The sequence below is a fragment of the Haematobia irritans genome, chromosome 4 (genome assembly GCF_050003625.1).
Source record: "Haematobia irritans isolate KBUSLIRL chromosome 4, ASM5000362v1, whole genome shotgun sequence".
In the NCBI taxonomy this organism is placed as follows: domain Eukaryota; kingdom Metazoa; phylum Arthropoda; class Insecta; order Diptera; family Muscidae; genus Haematobia; species Haematobia irritans.
Genome location: NC_134400.1, coordinates 47,421,455 through 47,448,191, shown reverse-complemented (window position 1 = coordinate 47,448,191; position 26,737 = coordinate 47,421,455). Strand labels below are relative to the sequence as shown.

Sequence of the window (26,737 nt, the reverse complement as noted above, 5' to 3'; positions counted from 1 at the left end):
GTCGATAGCAAAGATGACCTTACTTGGTATGACATCTATCAACTCCTCTTTTGTTTTTTTTTCCTCATGGCTATGCAAGTGTGGGGCTTTGTATCTGTGTGTGTGTGTGTTTGTTAAATCCAACCATATAATAAAACCAAATGCCAAAGGGGCAATTGTCATTTGTTATTTTTTTTTTGACAATTGTAGTTGTTCCACAACATGTGCCACTTTCCAATATTTGCCAATTTCTCCAAAATGCCTGATGATGTGCATCCATCTTCGGTTGCTAAAGCTTAAATCGCATGCCGGTTGCGATGATTGCATCCATATTGAACTTGTGGGTAAGTTAATAATCAAGTCATTTATTCCAGATGTTTGCTACTTTTTACCATTTTGTTTGGTGGTAGCATCTCCAGCATATTTGTTTTGCCTCTGCAGGTATGTTAATGTCTGTGTTTGACAACGATTTTCGTTGAAAGTTTGTCTTTTTGTTGGACGAAGAAATACGCAAACTTTTAGTATATTTCAATAAGGATAGCCGTTTTTGAAGTTCTCTTCCACAGATATTCTGTACAGTACCAGTCCTCCCTTTTACATGGCAAACCTATATCGTATCGTCCTGCAAAAAAAATAGCTATGTTATGCTATACCGTATTTTGCAATGTTAGTCCTAGTGAATAGGTATAGTTCTGTCTTCTCCGGGTTAATATTCAGGCCTCTGCACAGAAAAAAATTTCCGTAGTTAAACTAACGCTAAATTTATCATATTTTTATTGGAAAAATTATTTGCTAACAGGTTGGCTGATAAGTCCCCGGTCTAACAAAGAAAAACACATTTTTTTTGTCAAAATTCGTTTTTATTATTCAACATAGTTCCCTTCAAGAGCGATACAACGACTATAACGACCTTCCAATTTTTTGATACCATTTTGGTAGTACTCCTTCGGGTTTGCCTCAAAATAGGCCTCAGTTTCGGCGATCACTTCTTCATTGCAATCACCTCTTCATTTTTCCCTGCGAGCATCCTCTTGAGGTCTGAGAACAAGAAAAAGTCGCTGGGGGGCCAAATCTGGAGAATACGGTGGGTGGGGAAGCAACGCGAAGCCAAATTCATGAATTTTTGCCATCGTTCTCAATGACTTGTGGCACGTTGAGTTGTCTTGGTGGAACAACACTTTTTTCTTCTTCATATGGGGCCGTTTTGCCGCGATTTCGACCTTCAAACGCTCCAATAACGCCATATAATAGTCACTGTTGATGGTTTTTCCCTTCTCAAGATAATCGATAAAAATTATTCCATGCGCATCCCAAAAAACAGAGGCCATTACTTTGCCAGCGGACTTTTGAGTCTTTCCATGCTTCGGAGACGGTTCACCGATCGCTGTCCACTCAGCCGACTGTCGATTGGACTCAGGAGTGTAGTGATGGAGCCATGTTTCATCCATTGTCACATATCGACGGAAAAACTTGTGTGTATTACGAGTTAACAGCTGCAAACACTGCTCAGAATCATCAACACGTTGTTGTTTTTGGTCAAATGTGAGCTCGCGCGGCACCCATTTTGCACATGGCTTCCGCATATCCAAATATTGATGAATGATATGACCAACACGTTCCTTTGATATCTTTAAGACCTCTGCTAGCTCGATCAACTTCATTTTGCGGTCATTCAAAATCATTTTGTGGATTTTTTGATGTTTTCGTCGGTAACCACATCTTTCGGGCGTTCACCGTCCTCCGTGTTCACCACGCTTGAATTTTGCATACCAATCAATTGTTGTTGATTTCCCTGGGGCAGAGTCCGGAAACTCATTATCAAGCCAAGTTTTTGCTTCCACCGTATTTTTTCCCTTCAGAAAACAGTATTTTATCGAAACACGAAATTCCTTTTTTTCCATTTTTTTCACAATAACAAAAGTTGCTTCACAAAAGACGCTCTATCTCACAAACTAACTGACTTACAGACGTCAAATTTTGACACGAATCATTTGAAGGATGTGTCAGACCGGGGACTTATCAGCCATGTTAGTAGTTAAATTTTATTATTTTTTCGAAATTTTCTACAGCTTAGTGAAATCTTACTTTTTTAAGTATGTCTAAAAAATTTTATGAACTAAACGTGGGTATAAAGTTCAATGACCGTACACATAAGTTCAATATGAACTAAAGCAAACGAAGATTTTCGTACGAAACCCAAAAATAGTAAGAATGAACTACTGTATGGTTAAAATGGTGATGATTTGGCGCCAATGATTTTCGTCTTTACTTTTAGTTCATTTTTTCTTCTGTGAGAGGATGTAGTTTCGTGAATTGCATTTAAAAAGTACAACAGGGCATTAAATTTTCCTGGTTTTAACAGCGCTCTGTGGAAATCTCAAAATGTGGAGTAAAATTTAGTTCAATTTTCGTGCGAGGTAGTTCATTCTTATATACACTTTTTTTCGGTGTGGGTCTTGCCCAGTCATATGTCATCCTCAGGACGCTTTCTGTTCTCCTTCAGTATCTATTAGAATTCGTTCCCTGCTGAAGTATTATAACATAGTCTGCATAACTGAATCCTTAGCAGGCCGTGTATAGTTGTTACTTACACCGAAAGAATTGTCTTCGTAAAAAGAACAAACATTTTCATTAAAAGTACGAACTTTGTGATTGTTTTACAACCAACGAAACTTTTCTTTAAAAGTACGAAATAATTCCTACTTTTACGAAGAAAAGTTCTTTCGTAGTTTGTAAGAAAAAAAATCGTCGTACTTTATATGAAACAATTTCGTTTTTTGAAAGTGTTTCGTACTTTTTATGAAAAACTTCGTACTTTTTTTTTTTAATCGTCACCAAATTAAAAAAGCGATTTCCTTGTCTATCCCTTAGTCTCTGATTGAAATACTTCACGTATCTCTTTGGGTCATTTTTCATCCCTGTGGCCGTCGCGAGAGATATCGTCGTGCACTGGCTAGCATAAAAAGGGTCTTGGGTTCAATCCCAGTTTTGATCGAACCCCAAAATGATGTTCAGTAGGGGTTTATCCTAGAGCTGCAAAACTATCGATAGTCGCTCCATTCGATAGTTTCCTTGAGCACTATCGATACTATCGCTTAATTTGCGTATGTTAGAATTAAAAAAAAAAACATACACACACACACATTTTTTACAAAAACAAATAAAATAAAATATAATTCAAATACATAAAAGTTACAGAAAATAAAACGCTTATTATAACGACTTAGTTTATGAAATCATTAGATGCCCCAAATAGTACCAGGTTTAGGTTATAGGTTATAAAATTTTCTTCTGCTTTCGTTTATTTTGAACTTATATGTACGGCCATTGAACTTATACCCATGTTTAGTTCATAAAATGTTTGAGACTTACTTAACAAAAAACAAGTAAGTAAAGTCTAAAGTCGGGCGGGGCCGACTATATTATACCCTTCACCCCTATGTAGGCCAAAATTTGTGTTACAATCTCAACTACTTCACATTTGCTGGAAGCTATATAAAGGAGACAATTTTTTTACTTCTACAAAATCTCTAGAATTAAAATTTAAATCGGCTAACGCTATCCAGTTAATTGGAGGAAACTTCCATTGAAAATGGGTCTAAAATGTGTAACAGTCTACCGTAACATATTTCCCCAACTCTGGTGTACGTATATATGGGAGCTATATATAATCTGAACCGATTTTGACTAAATTTGACATGTATAGTTAGAATAATAATTCTGCTATCTATGCGAAATTTCACGTAAATGGCAGTATAACATTGGCCCCCCTGGTCATATGAGTCCAAATCGGACGGAATTTGGCACAATTACCGATACTACTAAACGTACTCCTTGTACGAAATTTGAAGCAAATCTCGGCAAAACCCTGGATTTTGAGGCCATATAAGTTCAAATCGGACGAAAGATATATATGGGAGCTATATCTAAATCTGAAAAGATTTTGACCATATTTGGCACATACAATAGTATCGTCAAAAGTACCGCTTGTTGACACACCTAACGATACTATTAAACGTACCCCTTGTGCAAAATTTGAAGCAAATCACGGCAAAACTCTGGCTTTTGTGGCCATATAAGTTCAAATCGGACGAAAGGTATATATGGGAGCTATATCTAAATTTTAACCGATTTCAATCAAATTTACCAAGCATTGGTGTAATGTCAATTCTGCCCTCTGTGCAAAATTTCACGAAGATCGGTAGTAAACTTTGGCCTCTGTGGTCATATGAGTCTAAATCGGACGAAAGATATATATGGGAGCTATATCTAAATCTGAATCGATTTGGCTGATATTTTGCAAGATTTTTGAGATTCATAAAATATTTGGATGTACGGTATTTCAAGAAAATCGGTTGATAAACACGCTAACTATGACCAAATCGGGGATAAATATATATGGCAGCTATATCTAAATCTGAACCGATTTTTCCAAAACAAATAGCGATTGTCTACGTCCCAAGAAACGGTCCTATGCCAAATTTGAGGACGATCGGACTTAAATTGCGGGCTGTCCTTTGTGCACAAATTTACATATACAGACCGACAGACGGACATCGCTAAATCGACTCAGAATTTAATTCTAAGCCGATCGGTATACTAAAAGATGGGTCTATGACCACTATTTCTTGGCGTTACATACAAATGCACAAACTTATTATACCCTGTACCACAGTAGTGGTGAAGGGTATAAATATTTCAGTGGGCTGAGGACAATTTCGCAAAAAATAATAAAATTTTACTACAAACAAATATTTTTTTTGCAATGAAAATAAGTTAAAATTAGCGTTAGTTTAACTCCGAAAAAAATTCTGGGTGCATTGACATTTATACCGACACTATCGATAATCGTTATAAGCTATAAATACACGCTCACAAAAAATCGCTTCTGTAACATATACTCCCAAACATATGTTGCTTCAAGCATATACATTTTTGGTTATTGCCCAAACATTTATATGTTTGATCTCTTCCAATATATAATATGTTTGAAAGCATATTGGTCTAAACAATATATGTTTGGGTAGTCTAAGTTCCAAACATTTTGTATTTTTGCATCCAAATTCAATAATGTTGTCTTCCAAAAAACAATATGTTATTATGTGACCATATAATATGTTTGGAAGCATTTTGCACCCAAAAATATTATATGCTTAAAAAAAAATTCTCCAAAACAATATTGTGCTCAAAATTTTATTTATTTATTTATATATTTACAATCATAATGAATTATGAAAATAAACAGGTAATATAGGTGCTAACAACATAGGTTTTCGACCTGAATGCTCAAAATTTTGTTTCTGCCCAATTGTATATTCCCCGACATCTTTCTCACTTCCACGAGATTTTTTAGTTCTTAGCACCTTTTTCTGTAATACAAACATTGTAGAAGAAATTATTCAATTTTATGATTTTTTTATTTTAATTTTACCTTTTGCCGGACGGGGACTCGAACAGCGGACCACACAGTTTGTAAGGATCAAAGAAGTAGCTGATCAATTGCCCAAGGAAAAATAAAATGTTAATTTTGTAATAACAAGCAACAACCACCAACTTAATTCAATATCGCTCCCTGTTAAATAGCGCTCCAAGCTACTAAACACATATATGTTAATAGGCTATTTCTAAATTAATATATGTTTGCATTCAAACATATTATATTTACAAACATTTTATGCCCCAAACATAATATGTTCTAACATATTAACATATATGTCCCAAACATGTTATGCTAGTTTATGAACATTATATGCTTGCACTCAAAAATATTGTGTTTAAAAATTTGTGTTCCAAACATATAATGTTTATAGCCAAACATATGAAAAACAGTCTTTTTCAACCGTGTAGTGACCTCAAAAAATAACTACCGATAGTTTTGCAGCTCTATTTTATCCCCTATCAGGATAAAATAGATTTATATATTATCCCCTATCAAAGCCTCTCGAAGTGATTTTTCCGTAATCTAAAACAGTGAAGGCCCTAGCCGTCACGGTATTCCGTCGCGGATTTTGGGCTTCCCTTAAGAAATACACGTAAACAACTCTTCGGCTCCCGCCTATCGCTATGGTTATATTTATACACTAACAATAAACAATGGAAAATCGTAAATAGGGTTTCAAATTCTAGGGGGCATTTTTCTGGAGGGGCTAAACCCTTCCGCCAGAACCCTTTCTACTCATATGTCTATCGGTTTAATTCGCTTTAAAGTTATTGCTGTCACGGGCTTTGTCACCCTTCAACCGTCTTGCTTTCCATAGACCTTTTTGTGCGTTTAGCCACAATGTATTTTACGTAGCTTTATAATTTGATTTCTATAAAAATAGATTTATTATAATAGATTTATTATAATTTTTCATTTTATTTGGAGGTAAAATAGTGGTAAAACAACAGAAAAGCCAGTAAGAAAGTCGAAAAATTGATCATTTTTGGCAACACTATGTCATTTGCCGACAAAAAGAGTACACTCATAGAAAAAAATCATGCATGGCGTGCTCATTTCAAAACGATTTGTTCATGAAAGTGAATAAACACACATGTGGTGTCAAACTGAGAACAGGCGGTGTCAATCTGACAACGATAAAATGACACCATGCGTTGTCAAAACGACAACCAGCGTTCATGATCTGAAAACGTAATGGTTACGACTTTATAAACAAAATTAAAAAAGATTTCCGCTAGCGTGACTTGTGTTTTCTGCACCATACGCGTTAACAGTCGTCTTAGCACATTGCACCACCGCCGGGAGTTGTCATAATAACGTCTAACGATTATTTTAAGACTTTTCATGGCAAAAGAAAAACGGATGCCGTTCATGAAAACGTGAACGCCAGAGGACGAAATTGTGAACATTCCGTTTCGATTTTTTGTGAACGTTTCCGTTTCATTTTGTCACCGTCCGTTCACGACTATGGAACGTAATTTTTTCTATTAAAGGGTGATACGGTCAAAATTTGGTCAATATAAACTTGACGTATTTCTTTCAATTTTGCATTTAAAAAACCTGAACACCCCTCATTTTGAAAGTGTGTGTGTGTAGAATGTTGCTCCTATTTTGATTATGGAATTCACTCTTCAGTTGTCAAAATGCCGTCCAAACAAGAAGAGCAGCGTATCAAAATTTTGCTCGCGCATCGCGAAAATCCGAGCTACTCGCACGCAAAGCTGGAAAAATCGCTAACAGTTGCCAAATCAACCGTTACAAATGTAATTAAAGTGTTTGGGGAACGTTTGTCGACAGCCAGGAAGTCTGGATCGGGAGGAAATCAAAAACCGGAAGCGGCTGAGACGACAAAGAGAGTTGTCGGTAGTTTCAAGCGAAATCCTAATCTCTCTCTCTGAGATGCCGCAAATAAGCTGGGTGTCTACAACCGTGCATCGAGCCAAAAAACGAACCGGACTATCGACTTACAAGAAGGTAGTGACTCCAAATCGCAATGATAAACAAAATACGACGGCCAAAGCGCGATCCCGGAGACTGTACACGACGATGCTGACGAAGTTTGACTGCGTGGTAATGGACGACGAAACCTAGGTCAAAGCCGACAAGCAGCTTCCGGGACAGGAGTTTTATACGGCAAAAGGAAGGGGAAAGGTAGCAGATATTTTCAAGCACATAAAACTGTCAAAGTTCGTAAAGAAATATCTGGTTTGGCAAGCCATCTGTACCTGTGGCTTGAAAATCAGCATTTTCATAGCTTCCGGGACTGTCAACCAAGAAATTTACGTGAAAGAGTGTTTGAATAAACGTCTGCTGCCTTTCCTGAAGAAACACGGTTGTTCCGTACTGTTTTGGCCGGATTTGGCATCTTGCCCTTACGGTAAAAAGGCCATTGAGTGGTACGCCGCCAACAACGTGCAGGTGGTTCCCAAGGACAAGAACCCTCCCACCCTTTAGTGTAGAACAGATATTCATTTGGTGTCACTCAGCTTTTTATTTTGGGCCTACATATAGGAGTTGCACATTAATAAGTATACATTTGCTATCGTAAGTCTCTAATTCTGCTTGCAGATTAAGGAAGTGTTTGTCTGCCTCCATAACGTATGACTGATAATTTCACGGTGATTTTCTGCTTCCCTTTCTATACAGACAGTTATTCGCTTCCCGCTAGTCGACATAGTTGTGTTTACTCACTCGTTCCTCCAAAGTGGAGTTGTAAGCAACAGATGCATGCCACAGTCGCTTCGTCTAATGCAGTTTTATGTAAATACTACAAAGTAGAGAGTTTCATTATTGATCAACCGACACTCTCTTTCTCTCAATCGCTCTCATATTCTCTTAACTTGATATTTTATATTTGTGTGTGGTGTTTTCTCACAACTTGTCCTACCACAAATCTAAGCCATTTGCCGCACGACGATGGCAACAACAACGATTGAAACTACCATTACTGTGAATGGTATTTATTATTATTATTGTTGTTGTTATTTCAGTTATTGCTTGGTCAAACCATTGTTGATATTTGCTTTGTCATCTGTGTGTGTGTGTTGATGTTGCTTTTGCCGTTGCTTAGGCAAGTTGGGAGCATTTGAGCCCTGTTTAATATTAACACAAAGCCAGTCAGAGTTTGATACGTAAAGCGTGAAGCAGCACGCGTTGTTATAAGAAAAGTAACAGAAAACGTATATGGAAAATTTAAAGAAAAATCGAATCAAGCGAATTGCATCGAATCGAAATAAATAAACCCAATACGAATAACGAAGATAGAAAAAAATAGATAGTTGGGTTAGTGAATAAAGAAAATAAGTGTATTGTAAATGAATAATAAGACATTGCAAAAATTTGTATACAGTGCTACATATGTATGAAACAAAAAGTACGTATGTAAATGTCAATAGAAATACAACGAAATGTAAACAAGTTATTGGTGGGTGGGTGAGTGTAGTGATACCGACAACCCTCAACCAAACCGAAAAGTAGTGTATTAGGTGTATTTTTTTTATTTGTGGAGATTCTCTTGCATTTCATTATGATTGAATAAATATGTATTTGTGTGTGTGTGTGTGTGTAAATAACAGAAAATCCAAAATTAACAACAGCGGTATCTATGGTGATAATCAATACAATAACAACAACCAAAAATAAAGAGATGCAATAAAAAAATTATTGAAATATCTGATGAAAAAGCTTGTTCAAAAAAATTATTTGATTCGATTAGCTTTTTTATTAGTGTAACCAAAAATGCAAAGTGAGAAAAAAAAAATTATAACAGTGATGATGCTTTGACAAAAATAGAAATATAAATATATCAATAAATATGAATGGTAAAAAGGTCACTACAATGTGGTCACTTTAATACAATAAACCCAGATAGATACTTATTGATATAAACCGGTTGATTCAAATGTTTTATGTTAAACCATAAAAAAGATATTTTTTATGGAATGGAATGTTATATTCAAGTGTCCAAAATCGGAATGACTATTATAGAAGAAAAAAAGAAAAACGAGTTAATACCGATAAAAATTCAGTTAGGTCGAAATATAAATACCCTCCATCATAGTAGATCCCATATAAGAAATTAGCCGCTAAAATCGCTAAAGTGAAAACTAAATCAGCAAGAAAAAGGCATACAATAATACATATTTGTTGCAAATTTTTTTATAACTTGATGGGAAAAAGCCCAAAGCAAATTTTCACAAAGTTTGTATTCCTTAAAATGGATTATTAAAGAAAAGTAATCGTGAAAAATTACGTTTTTAGCGGCTAAACTCGAACTTAATACCCACCTTAAAGGTTGACAATTTCATTACCTTACCTTCATGATAGTTCTGCTTTTAGTAGTACTCACATGGACATACAGTGTTGTGTTGATACCACTTCTAAACCGCTCTTCTGAAAGCTGACTGTTTCTTTCCATTTACAGTTCATTTCATTGTTTACAAGCTTACTAAAGCATTTTGATCTAATGTGTACAGAAATAAAGTTATTCGTGATGGATTTCAAGCGTGATAGTGTGATTGCTTTAAATTTGGCTGGAAATCCACACGTGGCTATCGTTAGAGCTCTCCAGCATTTGAATGAGAATAATTTTTTTTGATAGTATCACCCATATTTTGTGTATTTCATTTCAAATAGCAAACAATTTCCAATTTTGCTAACTATTTTGTTCTATTCTTCCATTTAGTTTACCCTTGTGCCACTTTCGTGGCAAATTTACACTATTTTTCAAGCGACTAAATGTGATACTTTTACTTTTCTGCACCACTTTTTTATCATACCGTGCCAGTTTTTAATTACATTCGTTTATAGTGTAACATATTTTACATATTTCGATCGCAAATAGGGTTAAGATTACAGATATGGTTGGATTCTTAACAAATAATCGAATTCTAGATTCGAAAATTATATTTGAGCAATTTTGTTTTTACCATAATATTATCAGTGTATACTTTTATCGCCTTAAAGTATATAGTAGATGAACCGAGTTATTCTTCTGAAAATAAAAGTTTTCAACTAAATGCATATAAAATTAATGTTAGACTAGCTAAGATATATGTTAAAATTGTTATTTCACTACGCCATGATATGCGCTTAATTGTTAATTAATTAATGTTAATTGTGGCTCGTTTAAAATTAATGTGCCACCTTTTAGGGCTTGTGACACGTTTTGTGCCACTTTGACGAAACTCTCAACGGTAACGCTGCTTCCATTCCACCGTTTTTCGTAACAGAGTTTCCAAGGGCAACACAACTTCAACAACAGTTGTTATAGATTAGTTGCTTTTTACTGGACAACATTAACAATGCGATTATCCTGAAGAAATACAGAATCCCTACAGAAATGGTCCGACAAATGAAGTCCAGATTTTGAAGAAATCCATGCCGCAGTGTTAGAAAACATGCTCATGGGCTGAACATACAGCGGGAACGAATGCCACACATATTGAAAAATGAGCTTGGACTAAAGCTACTGAAGTTCCAAAAGGGTACAAGAACTCGCTGATGCACAAAAAAATACACTGGAAAAAGCCAAGGAGTTACTTCGCTTGCATGAAAGTGACCAGTTACCGAAATTGTTTTTATTTATGTCAGAAGTAACACAAAATGATTCAAACATTTTATGTTACTTCCGACATTTTTTGCTCATCCAATTTCGACTTTTTGAAAGTAGACATTTATAGTAATTTTGGCCACCATCATAAGTCGATTAGTCGCAAAGTCTAATCAACTCTTGTATCCCTAAAACATAATTTAATTCGTTTGTTGAACTTCAGCAGAATATGGAAAAAAGTAGTAATGTGTCAAAATTAAAGCAACGTAATTAAAAAGTAATTATCTACGTTCATATTTCTTTTTTGGTACCATACATTTTTTAATGCTTGAAATACGAAAATTTTTGAAATAACTGTGGAGGAAAGGGAAGCTCTTAAATTTGGAAGAAGGCAGTACTTTCATTAGTTTGTGTTGTAATAACATTGTACAGTATTTAGAAAAGTTTTTTTTTTGTTAAGATATCCATACAGATCCTTATTCCCTTCTAATGCAACGCTGAATTGCGAAAAATAGAGAAGGATATACCCCACGGCATTGATAACTAATCGATATCAGTGAGCTCGGTAATATGGCTATATATATAGGCAAATCTGGTGGCATGGATTTTTTCCCATAGCATTTGACTTTGGGCCAAGAAACTCACCTTATTCAGATATCGCAAAGATTGGCTAAGTACGAAAGACCTTTTGTCATGCGAAGCCAAACCTACAAAATCAGTATACCACAACACTTGGGACTATTGATAAACCACTCAATTAGTGTATAACCCACAAAAAAAATTCTGATTCAATCACGAAATTAATTGATCCAATTAATTTTTAATTGAAATGTCTTCAATCACAGAAATGGTGGTATCAATTAAAAAAATTAATTGAAGGTCAATTAAAAAGTTATTTGATCCAACTAAAAAATTAATTGATACTATTATTTTTGTGATTGATTTTTGTTTCAATTAAAATTTTTTTGAATCAATTACATTTTTAATTGAATATTTTTTAAAACTCAATTAAAATTTTAATTGGAAAAATGTTCGTGAAATTTTTTTGTGTGTATAGTCAAATATGTTAAAATCGGTCAATACATATATATAAGAGCTCCATTGAAATGTGAGTTAGATCAGTTAATAAATCTGAAATTGAATATTGTGTAAAATCCGTCAGTAAATACGGGGATTGTAACTACATTTTGAACATCGGGTGATACACTGAAAAAGCATGCCCGGTTCCAAAGATTTTGTCCTTACATTTTGGTATTGATTCCGAGCCAAAGAAGCGGAGAATACAAGTAAGGATACTTTTAAGACACAATTTTCTTTTAAATTTCGGTTTTTAATTTGTCGCTTTTTCAGCTTTTTTATACCCTCCACCATAGGATGGGGGTATATTAACTTTGTCAAGACCCCATAAAGTACATATAATCTGGGTCGTGGTGAAATTCTGCGTCGATCTAAGCATGTCCGTCCGTCTGTTGAAATCTGAACGAAACAAGCTATCCACTTGAAACTTGGCACAAGTAGTTGTTATTGATGTAGGTCTGATGGTATTTCAAATGGGCCATATCGGTCCACTTTTACGTATAGCCCCTATATAAACGGACCCTCAGATTTGGCTTGCGGAGCCTCTAAGAGAAGCATATTTCATCCGATCCTGCTGAAATTTGGTACACGGTGTTGGTACATGGTCTCTAACAACCATGCAAAAATTGGTCCACATCGGTCCACAATTATATATAGCCCTCACATAAACCGATCCCCAGATTTGGCTTGCGGAACCTCAAAGAGAAGCAAATTTCATCCGATCCGGCTTAAATTTGGTACATGGTGTTAGTATATGATCTCTAGCAACCATGCTGAAATTGGTCCACATCGGTATTTCTATAGAAAATAATTTTTCTTAATCATTAAAGACAAGTTGACCTTAGCCCAAACATTTTTTCTTTCATGTTATGAAACGCATTTTTAAGTCAAATCACTTAATTATAAGGACAATACGACTTCATTGAAAAGTTTATCGACTTTTGGACAAGCAAAATTTGCATTCGTATTTTAAAGACATGAAATCTTTGGCCTCACGACAATCTTTTTGTGCAGAGAATGTATAATTTCTGTGTAAAATTTTTGCCAAATTGTTATATAAAAGTATTATTGAATTAATTTTAATGAAATGGTCAGAAAATGCAATAATTATAAGAAATGCCGCAGATTTAAATACATATATTTTTATTAATAGTCGAGATGAGTCGACAATATCGGTGTCGGCGGTTAAAATCGGCGGTTAAAATCGGCGGCTTCATTTTCTGTACGGGGTTTATGCATAAAAATATGCAAAAAATAGCTGTATTTTCGGTGTGTATAAACTTGAACCGATTTTTATGATATTGTGCTTATTTAGTTCATGTTGTGGTATACTGTAATGTGCCATCTTTGAGTAAGATCAGTTAAAGTCAAGGAAATCGCGCCATACATATGTGGGAGCTATATCTAAATCTCAACCAATTTCGATGATATTTTGCAGACTCATAAGGTACTAGAAAATATTATTGTGCGTCAAATTAATAAGTTATCAAATAAGCAAAATAGCCGTGGGGCCTTGCTCCAAAATAGTCTTGTACAAAGTTTCATCAAAATCGGTTTATAATTGCGAATTTAATCTTTCGAACAACGTGAACAGACGGACGAACGGACGGACTAGGATGGTGACAATCATATATTTTACGGGCCTAGAATAAAAATTTCTGGTAGGTGCATTTTGCAGCAGTAAGAAATCTACTCAATGTCGAACAAAATTATTGGCATAGTGTAAATTTTTTTATAAAACCTCAAATTTTATACCAAACTCGAAACATGCTTATGCTTTCTTATCCTTTCAAATTATTTCCAAAGATCATCTATTGCATTCGATTCTGGTGATAGCGATAGATACACGCAAAGAAAAAAAACGTGTACCGAAAACGTTTTTCTTTTGTTAGAGTTTTTTGAATTGCTTCGAAAATTTTAAACTTTTATCTCCAAAAAAGTTCGTTTGTTACAAAATTTTTATTTTTTCAATAAAAAAAGTTATTTTTGAAACAACAACACAGTCCATTTCGTTCATATCAAACACTGTTCTTTTCTGACTTTAGGTCTTTAATAAGACACATTTTACAGTTCAAAATTTAATATACTACAATGGAATGTTGAACATTTTTTCGAAATCTTCCGAACATATCTGAAATATATGTAAAAAAATAAAAGAAAAAAAACTTTGGTCGAAGCAGAGATCGAACCCTTGGCATGCAAGTCGGACGTAGCAACCACTGCTCCACGGTGCCAAACTAAATGTTTGTTTCTGTTAAATAAACTTTGTTTATTCAGTTCGTGGGCGCCACAAGCTATGCTATATAAGTATAACTTATGTGGATATTTATCTATTGATGACCATAACAGGTACATAGCTCAGTGGTTAGTGTGTTGGCTTACAAAGTGCATGGTCGGCGGTTCGATTCTCCGTCCAGGCGAAAGGTAAACAAATTTTAAAAATTTATAAAATCGTATAATTTCTTCTATATTGTTGGTATTACAGGAAAAGGTGTTTAAAATTTCGTTTGGGAGGAAAGAATTATTTTTTTGCGTGTACGGAAAACACGTGGGATATCTATCCAATCCAATCACGGCTGCCACAGTTGGTAGAATTCTATCACAAATGGTAGATTTTTTACTGTTTGGTGGATTCGTAGAATACTTGATGTTTTGATAGATTTTGCAAAATGTTCCCCTCCAATTAAGAGGTACTTCAATTTTCTATAGAAATATTTTTGTTTTTTAATTTTGTATAGAAATAAAATTTGCAAATTAGTTAATCTTAATGCTTCATTTGAGTATATTTTTTCCTAGGTTTTAGTTAATTTAACTGACGTACACAAAAAAATATTAGAGTAACGGAAACTTTCTCCAAACATAATAATTCCATGAACTAAAATAAAGTTAAATTGGCTTTAGTGAAATAGATAGTTCACTTTTTTTGAGTGTAGAAATAAAATTTTCCAAAAATATTGTATAGAAATAATATTTTGACAAAATTTTCTATAAAACTATATAGAAATAAAATTTTTCAAAAATAGTCTATAGAAATAATATTTTGACAAAAATTTTCAAAAGAACCAAATTTTGGCAAAATTTTCTGTAAAAATAAATTGTTCACATAATTTTCTATAGAAATAAAATTTTAACAATATATTCTTTAAATTCAATATAAAATATTTCTTACGAATAAAACAACATTTTTTATGGTACCACAAAAATTTGATCAACAACTTCAAACTTTTTTAATTTGGTAAGTTTTTGGTAATTTTTTTTCAAATTTTGGTAGATTATTTTTAGCACGAGTGGCAACCGTGGTTCCAATACGTTCATCGTAATGTTTTGGGATAAATTTCCTTACTAAACTTTTGCTTTATCTCGGCTGTGATCTTGGTAGATTTTAGATTTATTTTAATTTTTCGAACAATTACTGCTTTACTTAAAACTTCTCCCTGTGCCAATATTGTTGTTCAGCACTGTAGTTAAAATGACATAGTCAGTATACCTCATTCCCTCCACTTTCTTATGATGTAGCCAAAAGAGCAATGTTGTTTTGAATGAAAATAAAACCCCAATTCCAGACAATTAAATGCAAAACAAAAGAAAAGAAATAACCACAAACTAGAACTTTTGAGGTGTAAAGGGAATGATGGTGGCTAGTTAAACTATCAACAGCAGAAAATTGTACTTGATTCAGCATAATTTAATCTGTCTTAGTTGTGTGCTAAGCATGCTAAAATACCGTTCACTTAAATCAATTACAACAATAATGTATGCAAAACAAAATGAACGAAACGGAACAAGCAACAACATCACATTCTAGTATAATCATCATGCTCGTGTCTCATAGAATGCAAAACAACAACAACACAAAGCATGGCAAAACTATCTAAACTGGATACAAAAAAAAAAATAAAACAACATCTTTTGGTGGTTGGAGCTTGGTGGAGATACAAGTGCATTCCATCCAATATTTATACTACCACAGGCTTTTAATCAACTGCTCTTTTGCTCAAACATTTCTCTTGTGTCACATTCCCTCTGCTTTGAATCTCTTGAAATCACCACATCCATAAACACCTCGTACTCTCTTTTAAACCATTACATTATCGCTCATTTATGCACACAGGTAGGGCTGCCAATAATATTTCAAGAAAAATCGTCACTTTTTTCCGAAGAAATCGTCATAATCGTCACTTCTATTTTAAAAATCGTCAAAAAAAATCTTTAATCTAAATAGTATTAAAACAAACTAATTTTTTGCTTAAAAACAAAAGTATTAATTTAATATAAAGAACAGAAAATAAACATACATAACTATGCATTTCATCAACAAAAACATAATGAATTCCGTTTTAAATAATAAAATTAAAAAAAAAACATTTATATGATTAGATTTAAGTTTTAATTTACAAAAACAAAAAAAATAAAAATCTTTACTATTTATGTACATAATCGGGCAACGATTTTCCAAAATTTGATCATAAAACTTTTATTGGTTGACTCTAATTAAGAGGTAAAATTTTCTATAGAAATTTTAACAAAATCGTCTATAGAAATAAAATTTTGACAAAATTATCTATAGAAATAAAATTTTGACAAATTTTTCTATAGAAATAAAATTTTGACAAATTTTTCTATAGAAATAAAATTTTGACAAAATTTTCTATAGAAATAAAATTTTGACATTTTTTTCTATAGAAATAAAATTTTGACATTTTTTTCTATAGAACTAAAATTTTGACAATTTTTTCTATAGAAATAAAATGTTCATTCTTTTTGTTTTGTTATTGTTGGTTTTGTTCTTTAAGCATTGTTGTTGTTTTTATTGCAGCTTAAAACCAGTTTTTGAACGGAGCTAATTTTTGGGCCAAAAATCGGAAAATCGGAATTTGCTATTTTTTGAGTAAAAAATCGTCAAAATGCTGATAAATCGTCAAAATTGGCAGCCCTGCAGACAGGTTCATTCACACACACCTCTCTTTGTGTTTAACTCCAATCCACAGCAGAGATACGTAGATTCCATGCAATTTCACTTCTTGTTGTTGTTATTTTGTTTTGCTTTATTTTTGTTGTTCGATCAATGTGTGTATGAGTGCGGATAAAATAACTGTAAATTGTAAAAAACAAACATTCAATAAAGTCGTTGTGTCGTAGTCATTTGCTTTTTATATAGCCACCACCATAGAATGGTGACGGGGGTATAAGTTTGTCATTCCATTTGTAACACATTGACTATATAAAGTATATATATTCTTGATCAGGGAGAAATTATAATACGATATAACAATGCAAAAACTCGTCTTTTCCATGTTTTGGTAAAGCCTCCATATAGACCGATCTCCCGATTTTACTTCTTGGACTTATAGAAACCGTAGTTGCCATCCAATTTGCCTGAAATTGGAAATCTAGGATCATAAAAAGGTGTCCCGGAAATGGTGAGTATCGGTCCATGTTTTGATATAGTCCCCATATAGACCGACCTCCCGATATTACTTCTTGGGCTTCTAAAGGGTGATACGGTCAAATTTTGGTCAATATAAACTTGACGTATTTCTTTCAATTTTGCATTTAAAAAACCTGAACACCCCTCATTTTGAAGGTGTGTGTGTGTAGAATGTTGCTCCTATTTTGATTTTGGAATTCACTCTTCAGTTGTCAAAATGCCGTCCAAGCAAAATTTGGTCGCGCATCGCGAAAATCCGAGCTACTCGCACGCAAAGCTGGCAAAATCGATAGAAGTTGCCAAATCAACCGTTACAAATGTAATTAAAGTGTTTGGGGAACGTTTGTTGACAGCCAGGAAGTCTGGATCGGGGGGAAATCGAAAATCGGAAGCCGCTGAGACGACAAAGAGAGTTGCCGGTAGTTTCAAGCGAAACACTAACCTCTCTCTCCGAGATGCCGCAAATAAGCTGGGTGTATCGTCTACAACAGTGCATCGAACCAAAAAACGAGCCGGACTATCGACTTACAAGAAGGCAGTGACTCCAAATCGCGATGATAAACAAAATACGACGGCCAAAGCGCGATCCCCGACGATGCTGACGAAGTTGGACTGCGTGGTAATGGACGACGAAACCTACGTCAAAGCCGACTACAAGCAGCTTCCGGGACAGGAGTTTTATACGGCAAAAGGAAGGGGAAAGGTAGCAGATATTTTCAAGCATATAAAACTGTCAAAGTTCGCAAAGAAATATCTGGTTTGGCAAGCCATCTGTACCTGTGGCTTGAAAAGCAGCATTTTCATAGCTTCCGGGACTGTCAACCAAGAAATTTATGTGAAAGAGTGTTTGAATAAACATCTGCTGCCTTTCCTGAAGAAACACGGTTGTTCCGTACTGTTTTGGCCGGATTTGGCATCTTGCCATTACGGTAAAAAGGCCATGGAGTGGTACGCCGCCAACAACGTGCAGTTGGTTCCCAAGGACAAGAACCCTCCCAACACGCCAGAGCTCCGCCCAATTGAGAAATACTGGGCTATTGTCAAGCGGAACCTAAAGAAGACCAAAAAAACTGCTAAGGACGAGCAGCAGTTCAAGGCAAACTGGCTTTCTGCGGCGAAGAAGGTGGACAAGGTGGCTGTACAAAATCTGATGGCAGGTGTCAAGCGTGAGGCCCGGCAATTCGGATTTGGAAAAGCGAAAGCCTAACTGAATATTTTTCCTGAATTTTATACTAATTAAACTTGAAAAAGAAATTTAATTTGATTTTTTAAATAAACGATTCACCGATTTACACGCGTTTCCCCTTGACCAAATTTTGACCGTATCACCCTTTAGAATCCGTAACTTTTACCCAATTTGCCTAAAATATAGACCGGTCTCCCGATTTTACTTCTTGGGCTTATAGAAACCGTAGTTTTTATCCAATTTGCCTGAATTTGGAAATCTATAGGGGTTTTAGGACTATAAATAAGTGTGCAAAAAATGATTTTATTTGTTGAGATTCTAAGAACGGCAGTTTTTATCCAATTTACCTGAAATTTGAAATCTAGAAGTATTTTAGGACCATAAAGTGGTGTACCGAAAACTGTGAGTATCGGTTCATGTTTTAGTATAGCCCCCATATAGACCGATCTCCCGATTTAACTCCTTGGGTTTTTAGAAACAGTAGTTTTTATCCGATTTGCCTAAAATTGTAAATATAGTGGTATTTTAGACTCACAAAAACTTGTGGCGGATTTAGTTTTTATCGGTCCATTTGGTAAGGCCTCCATATAAATAGACCGATTTCACTTCTTGAGGGTATAGAAGGCGAACTGATCATGAGAATTGCTTGAAACTAAATGTAAAATTTCCAGATTTTACTTCTCGTAATTATTTAAATATAAGGATGAAAATATACAGATTTTAGATTTCAAATCAAGGCGTTATTTCATCAGTTTTTTGCACGCATACAAAAGATGTTAATGATTAATCTAAAACTCAAACAAAATCCAAAATCTGATCTAGTTTTCATAGGTAAAATCTTTAAAATTATCTTCGGGAAGTGTACTGGTTAAACTGCCCTGCTTGGGAGAATATCTGTCATCAAACCTCCTGAAATTTCCAACGAAACTATAATATTTGATTCATGGTGGTGGGTATTTAAGATTCGGTCCGGCCGAACTTACTGCTGTATATACTTGTTTATTGCTGCCACTGCCTTTGCACTATGGGAGGAAAATAACAAAATGGCACACAGATAAAAATAAGTTTGAGAACCAATAACTTTTGTTGGAAAACCAATAACAAAATTTGTTAATTTTCCTGCAACAAACTAATTTGTACTTTTAATAACCATTATTACAAAAAAGTTGTTAGCAATCGTTACCATCAGAATGCAACAAATAATTTGTGTTCTCAATAACATAATTTGTAAGTAATTTGTTGAGCATCCAACAGTACAAAATATTTGTTGTTGAACGTTACGTTTAATCCTCAACAAATTTTTTTGTATTTGAACGAAAAAATTTGTATGTGGTTTGTTGGAGTCTATCAATGACCTGTAACAAATTTATTGGTGTATTGACAAAAAAATTAAATTGAAATTGACAGAATTATTGCACCAAAATCGCAAAATTGCCGGAACAATTTGGGAGATATTTTGTTAAGTACACACAGATAAGGAATATGACCAAAATGCTATTTTTGGACGGGGAACATGTAACATTTTTGTGTCGAAAATCCTATACTCAGTTTTGTAAATGTATGACGATTTTAAATTTGACTAGTCCAGGGTCTAGCAAGCATTTTGACAAATTTTTGCCCAGTGATATATATTCTAGTTAATTCGATTTGTAATAACTCTAATCCCGATATTAATATGGTTTTATTAATTATCTCATACAACAAACACATTTAAGAAACTACCAAATTGAAAAATATAATTTTCTCACAGACATTTATTTTCTGTATTCTCTGATGAATGAGCTGTTTGCTTGCTATCATACACGTGCATGTGCGCATACTCATTTTGTTCTAACGGTATTCTTCGCATACTTCTTTTAGCTTTCGTATATGTTCTCAGCGATGTGCGCGTAACCAGTCTTGTATTTTTGTTTTTGTTTTCATATCGATAGCAGTCAACTATTTTCGCAACAAAACAATTTGTTGAAAATTCAGAATATTTCTATTATTTCCTCTGTCAAGCATCTACAAACACATTTCAACAACAAATGCCTCATATTCAATAGACAAATTTGTTGAGCATCAGCAGATTTTACATACAAATAAAGTTGTTAATATTTATTTGCAGTTATTTTTTTGTATGCATATATTAACAGATTTTAATTAAATAAAAGAAAAACGAGCTAAAGTCGCAATATATCGTAGAATTTCTCAAAGACTGAAAAAAAATATTTGCCACCGCGGTGCAATGGATAACAAGCCCACCTTGCAACAAAAGGTCTTGGGTTCAATCCCAGTTTCGAACGTGCACAAAAAAGTTTTCCAGCGGTGATTTATCCCCTCTGAGTAATGAGAACGTGCACATTTTGGATGGCTGCACTGGCTTTTCCTATCGAACAAACATTTTCAAGTTATGGGTGAAAGGTGTAAAATATGCAACCCATTTTTTTTGCCAATCGAAATCACTGTTAATGTTACAAAATATATATTTTTGATTTAAAAAAATAAGCTTTAAATTGTCTGAGTCATTGGATCGCTCGATCAAATATAAAAAGGTTTCGCCGTCATATCAGTCTTCTCACGTGGTATGACAAGACTGGTATGATTCTAGTTCCCCTGGAATAAATATGATATTTCCTAGGAGAATATTGAACAGGTACCCATATTAGGCGAATATTGAACTGCTCAACCATCTCGTTGAGAGATTTGCGGCAGTCCAACAATTTTATTGCAGTTTGACTGGCTGATTACATATTTATGTTAACACTTGTTGGAACATAACACCTCAGGTAATTTTCTACTTCTTTTATTGCTTATATGTCAATCTGAAAAACACTACAGTGTTTCGGTAGTCTTTTCGCTATTTTAACTTACTGAAATCTATAATTTTTATTCCACGGGGTCTGTGTTCACCACGCATCTCTTTTGGGAATCGGGCCACTGTGTATACGAAATCAGGGATTTTGTCGCCTTATTCTCCGTGATACTCGTATGACAGGGATGGAAAATGCAGTGCTATAGTACTTTTTTCAATATTTTTTCACCCTGGGCAGTACCGTAGTACCCCGTGAATGATTTAGTACCTTTTGTTTATACAGTTTTGAAGCGATATCAGTTTACTTGGTACAATATTTTTGACAAAATTTAAAAATATTTGCAGAAAGTCTTTAAAAACTTTTGCAGTACACAGTACCTGCATCCTTACAAATTTAGCAAAACAGACAAGTTTATGTGGGAAGAAAAATCTCGATTTGATTTGAAAATATTAAATTTCTTGAAATATAAATTTCGGTCAGAAATGCATGTGATTCCATGTTACGCTTCCACATGAACACTTTCTAAAAAGTTGTTATCGATCGCGAACAATACCACGGTAATCTTTGTAAGCAACTTAAAAAAGTAAAATAATTTTAAATTGAGGAGATAACAATTTGTGAACAGTGTTAACATTGAGACATCTCACCATATGATTGTTTTCACTGTCTGATTTACCTGGTAAACGCAATAATCGAATCACAGCCCGATACGGTTCTTTTTTCCATATATTTTTTTAAGCCGTAGACATGAAAACAATTTCTTTACGAGAATGTACTACACGCGAAGATTCCAGTAAATCTCTTCATTTTCGCACTTAAATAAAATCGCGCTTTTTCCACTGTCATCCTATAGTGCATTATTGCTTCCTTTGTATGCGGCCGACTATAATGATGTTTTGTGGCAAAGTTGCCATACATTTCGTGAATAGCAAAACAGTATGGATGCATGCGTTCAATACTTACCCAGCGATGAGACACTAAAAATTAAAAAAAAAAAAAAAATAAAATGAAATGAATCTGATATGGAAAATGTAATATATTGTGAGGTGGGCCGCAAGGCGGCAGATTGGATAATTGCAAGGCGGATTGAAGATGTAACGAGAGGTATCAAAGTAAAGTTTCTTGAGGACATACAAGAGATTTGCGGTTGAAATATCGATTGTAAATCCATTGTCGTTAGAATGTGTCCACTTCTGAGTGATTATTTGGTCTACTTTCAGGGGGTTTTCCACAAAAATAACGGATTTCTATAATACCCGAATTTACACTTACAATATTTTTTTTTATTTTTAATTAAAATTTTTCAATCATTGACTTATCTAACTACATGCTTCTATCCCTAATAAAAGCTTAAGCCTATCAATTTATTAATTGCAATTTTTTTCAACTTTTTTGTACTTATTTGGTTTATAACAGCCTAGCACAATTAATTAGAAATATTTTTGTGATATTTTTTTTCTATGTACTAATACATCTAATTATGGACCGGTATTGACTATGTTTTTATACACATCAGCGTAGGAGAGGTGTATAATAAATTTGTCATTCTCTTTCATTCTTGACCGGGCGGAAATTGATGTCCTTCTGTCTGGCTGTCTGTTATAACCACGCTGCAGCCTTCAATAATGAAGCTATAGTCCTGATTTGTAACATATTTGTTTATAGGTTGCAAGCAAGTCATGTCCGAAGATGGGCTATATCGGTCCAGGTTTTGATATAGTCCCCATATAAACCGATCTCTTGATTTGACTACTTGAGCATCTAGACACCACAATTTTCTTCAGAAAGGTCATAAAATATATTAAATATTACCCGACCTTCCGATTTGACTTCGTGGCGTGAATTTTGAAAATACAGTGTTGCTTTGTTGAAACAAACTAAAATAGTCAAATATCGTGTTTTTAGGTCCATTTTCCGATTCTCCTAATTTTGCAACATGTCATGTGATCATTAAGTTCGTCGGCTAGGTTACTTCCCTGGATTGGAGTCAATAAAAAAACTTTTACTAAACATCACGTAACATACATGGCCTTAAATAGCCAGATGGGCAATATTAGACTTGTTTTCGTTTGGAACTGAATGTAAAATTCAGTGGCTATCCCGCCAGTATTGCCAGGTTAAATTTTGATAAAGTACACTTTCTTCTATTTATTGTATTTCCAGTGTTGCGCAAATTTATGCTTGTTCTTTTTCCTTTCAGTTCCCGTACTAAAAGCAAACAAGCCTATTGAAGATTTAGTATTCTCCTAATGCAGTACGGTTGGATGGTTTCCTCTCGCCGATTAGCTACTCAACAAACAGGTCGCGTGCTATTCGATTGCTGGTACAAGTGTCCATTCATACGTCTGTCTGTCGATGTCAGACATCGTCGCCACCGTTTCCATCGATCAAGTTCATTGTGCAGTTACAATCTGTGAAGATTTCCTTTCGGTCTCATATGACCGCAAATTTCTCAATTTGAGATGCATTCAAGTACTGTGCATATTTTTACTAAATGGGATAGGTAACACAATGTGACGGCGAATTGTTGCCATTTTTTTTTTTGGGGTCACAAAGGCACCTTGGAGTAAATAAATATATACTGGGTCGTAACATAAATTCATAGAGTTTGTTTCACAAAGATGCTCCCATGTTTCAAGGTTTTGAGTAAAATAGATTGATTAAAGGTGGCGAGAGATTGTCATTGCACTGAGTTTCTTTGTCCGACTTGTATAGGTTGTCGAATGTGGCCCCGAGGATCTGGATGTAGTTTGTAGTCCGAATTCTTACGCTATCGACTCAACATTCAACTAACTGCGTACTTCAACTGTCCATGTAATGAATAGTGTGGCCGAATATCTGGTGACAGATATCCTCAAATTTCTGGTAGTAAAATAACTGATAATATCACCATGGTAGATGTTCAACTGATCGCCGATGTCATCAACGATGGGCCCGCGGTACAATCTCAAGGCCATCATGAGGATGTGGAAAAGAAGAAATGTCGATGCCTCGCTATAGGTCAAGAACCACAAGGAACGTCCTGTGACACGACTTGTATGGTTGAGTGTATATTTATATTTACAGTAATGTCATGCAAAGCTGTTGTGGTGTTATGCACTTGTGCAATCCATGTTGATGGTTGGCAGCTGGAAAATTCTCTAGAATGCTGGCGATCAGTAGTGCCTTATGTGTCTTGTCTACTTGAGCGAGAAGCAAGATCGGTCTGTAGTGGAATCCCCGAAGGTATTTTTCAGACATCGGCATCAGTCATCGATCTCAGGAGACTGAGATCCCTTCATTCCTTGTAGCGGGGTTCGGAAGGTCTCTTACTGTTGGCCACAACTTACCTGTGTCTATGTCTAGGTTACATTGCTTCAGGGGTCCAACCATGTGTTCCGCTGGTGCTCGTCGACTATCTTACTAATCTCTAGATTTAGTTTGCTGAGTGTAGGATCAGCAGTGTTAGAACGATAGCGCTCATTATGCTCGTTTGCGAGTCTCGCCGCTTCGGCTGGGGAGTTCGGCCCTCAAGTCGTCCCAGTCACGGTTGTCACTCGTGCCAAAAATAATCTACTAAAATTTGGAGCAAATTTTACCAAAAAACTACCAAACAAAAAATCTTATGTTGTCAAAATTGTATTTCTATAGAAAATTTTCTCAAAATTTTATTTCTAAAGTAAATTTTGTCTACATTTTTTTTACAAAAAAAAAGTTTTATTTCTGTATAAAATTTTGTCAAAATTTTATTTCTACAGAAAATATTGTCAAAATTCTATTTTTGTAGAAAATTTTGTCAAGATTCTATTTCTATAGAAAATGTTGTCATTATTTTTTTTATAGAAACAAAATTTTGTCAAAATTTTATTTCTATAGAAAATTTTGTCAAAATTTTATTTCTATAAAAACTTTTGTCAAAATTTTATTTCTATAAAAAATTTTGTCAAAATTTAATTTAATTGTCAAAATTTTATTTCTATAGAAAATTTTGTCAAAATTTTATTTCTATAGAAAATTTTGTCAAAATTTTTATTTCTATAGAAAATTTGGTTATTTCTATAGAAATTTTTTCAAAATTTTATTTCTGTAGAAAATTTTGTCAAAATTTTATTTCTACAGAAAATTTTGTCAAAATTCTATTTCTATGGAAAATTTTGTCAAAATTTTATTTCTATAGAAAACTTTGTCAAAATTTTATTTCTATAGAAAATTTTGTCAAAATTTTATTTCTATAGAAAATTTTGTCAAAATTTTATTTCTATAGAAAATTTTGTCAAAATTTTATTTCTATAGAAAATTTTGTCAAAATTCTATTTCTTTAGAAAATTTTGTCAAAATTTTATTTCTATAGAAAAATTTTTTAAAATTTTATTTCTATAGAAAATTTTGTCAAAAATTTATTTCTATAGAAAATTTTGTCAAAATTTTATTTCTATAGAAAACTTTGTCAAAATTCTATTTCTTTGGAAAATTTTGTAAAAATTGTATTTCGATAGAAAAGTTTGTCAAAATTTTTTCTATAGCAAAAATTATCAAACTTTTATTTCTATAAAAAAAATTGTCAAAATCTACCAAAACATCCTTTTCTGCGTGTACGGAAATCTAAATGGCCCTTCCATATAATTATTAGCAATGAGTATTGGTTTTTCGTAACCAATAATATCGTTACATTTAAAAAATACATGATTGCTGTAATCATCTTATGACGGCAATAAGCTTTAATTTATTTTTCCTTGTATTACGATGATCGTTTTCATTTACTTTCACAATAGATATATGAAATTTATGTCAACCTCTTTGGGAGGGTTGGCGGGGAGATGGAGAACGAGTCAGGTCGATTGTCTGTAAAGTAATGAATGTAATTTTATGGAGTGTACAAAAGTGGTGCTGATAAGATTGTCCTCTACACAGCCATTATCATTATGGTTTGCTACTTTTGTGTGGCTTTAGTGATTGAGTGTGTATGTGTGTGGCAATTGTGTGGCACAGCTCTTGTGATTTTTATTTCACTTTAATCAGAGTCATTGATTTGCTGTCCCTCTCTTTCTCTTCCTGGCTGTCCGTTCGTCTTTCCATCTTTCTGTCAATTGACAAAACGGTTTCGTTTTGCGACAATGCCGATCTGCAATTGCATCTTTGAATTGCTTGGCATGCATATTTTATGCTTCGTATTACCTCTCACTCGAACTGGCTGAGAGATTCCTTGCCTTTCGAGACAGCCAGTTGATTTTTGCCTTCTTGATTATCATTGTCAAGATTTGCCGATATGTATTGGGGGGTTTACCATAGCCGTTTGCTGTTT

At 34.1% G+C, this 26,737-nt stretch overlaps 1 protein-coding gene and 1 long non-coding RNA gene across 2 annotated transcripts in view; one reads left to right on the top strand and one right to left on the bottom strand.

Moving 5' to 3' along the window:
- Window positions 1–5,158: 5,158 nt before the first annotated feature.
- LOC142233107 (uncharacterized) lies at window positions 5,159–5,550 on the bottom strand. Its single transcript, XR_012721319.1, has 2 exons — window positions 5,411–5,550; window positions 5,159–5,348 (listed from the first exon to the last, which is right to left on the bottom strand). It is a non-coding gene; the product is annotated as an uncharacterized LOC142233107 (long non-coding RNA).
- Window positions 5,551–8,564: 3,014 nt separating this feature from the next.
- bbg (PDZ domain-containing protein big bang) overlaps window positions 8,565–26,737 on the top strand; it is a 627,951-nt gene continuing 609,778 nt past the window's right edge. Inside the window, exon 1 of the mRNA XM_075305498.1 lies at window positions 8,565–8,792. The gene's annotated coding sequence lies outside the window, so the exon portion shown is untranslated. The remainder of the gene's footprint in view (window positions 8,793–26,737) is intronic.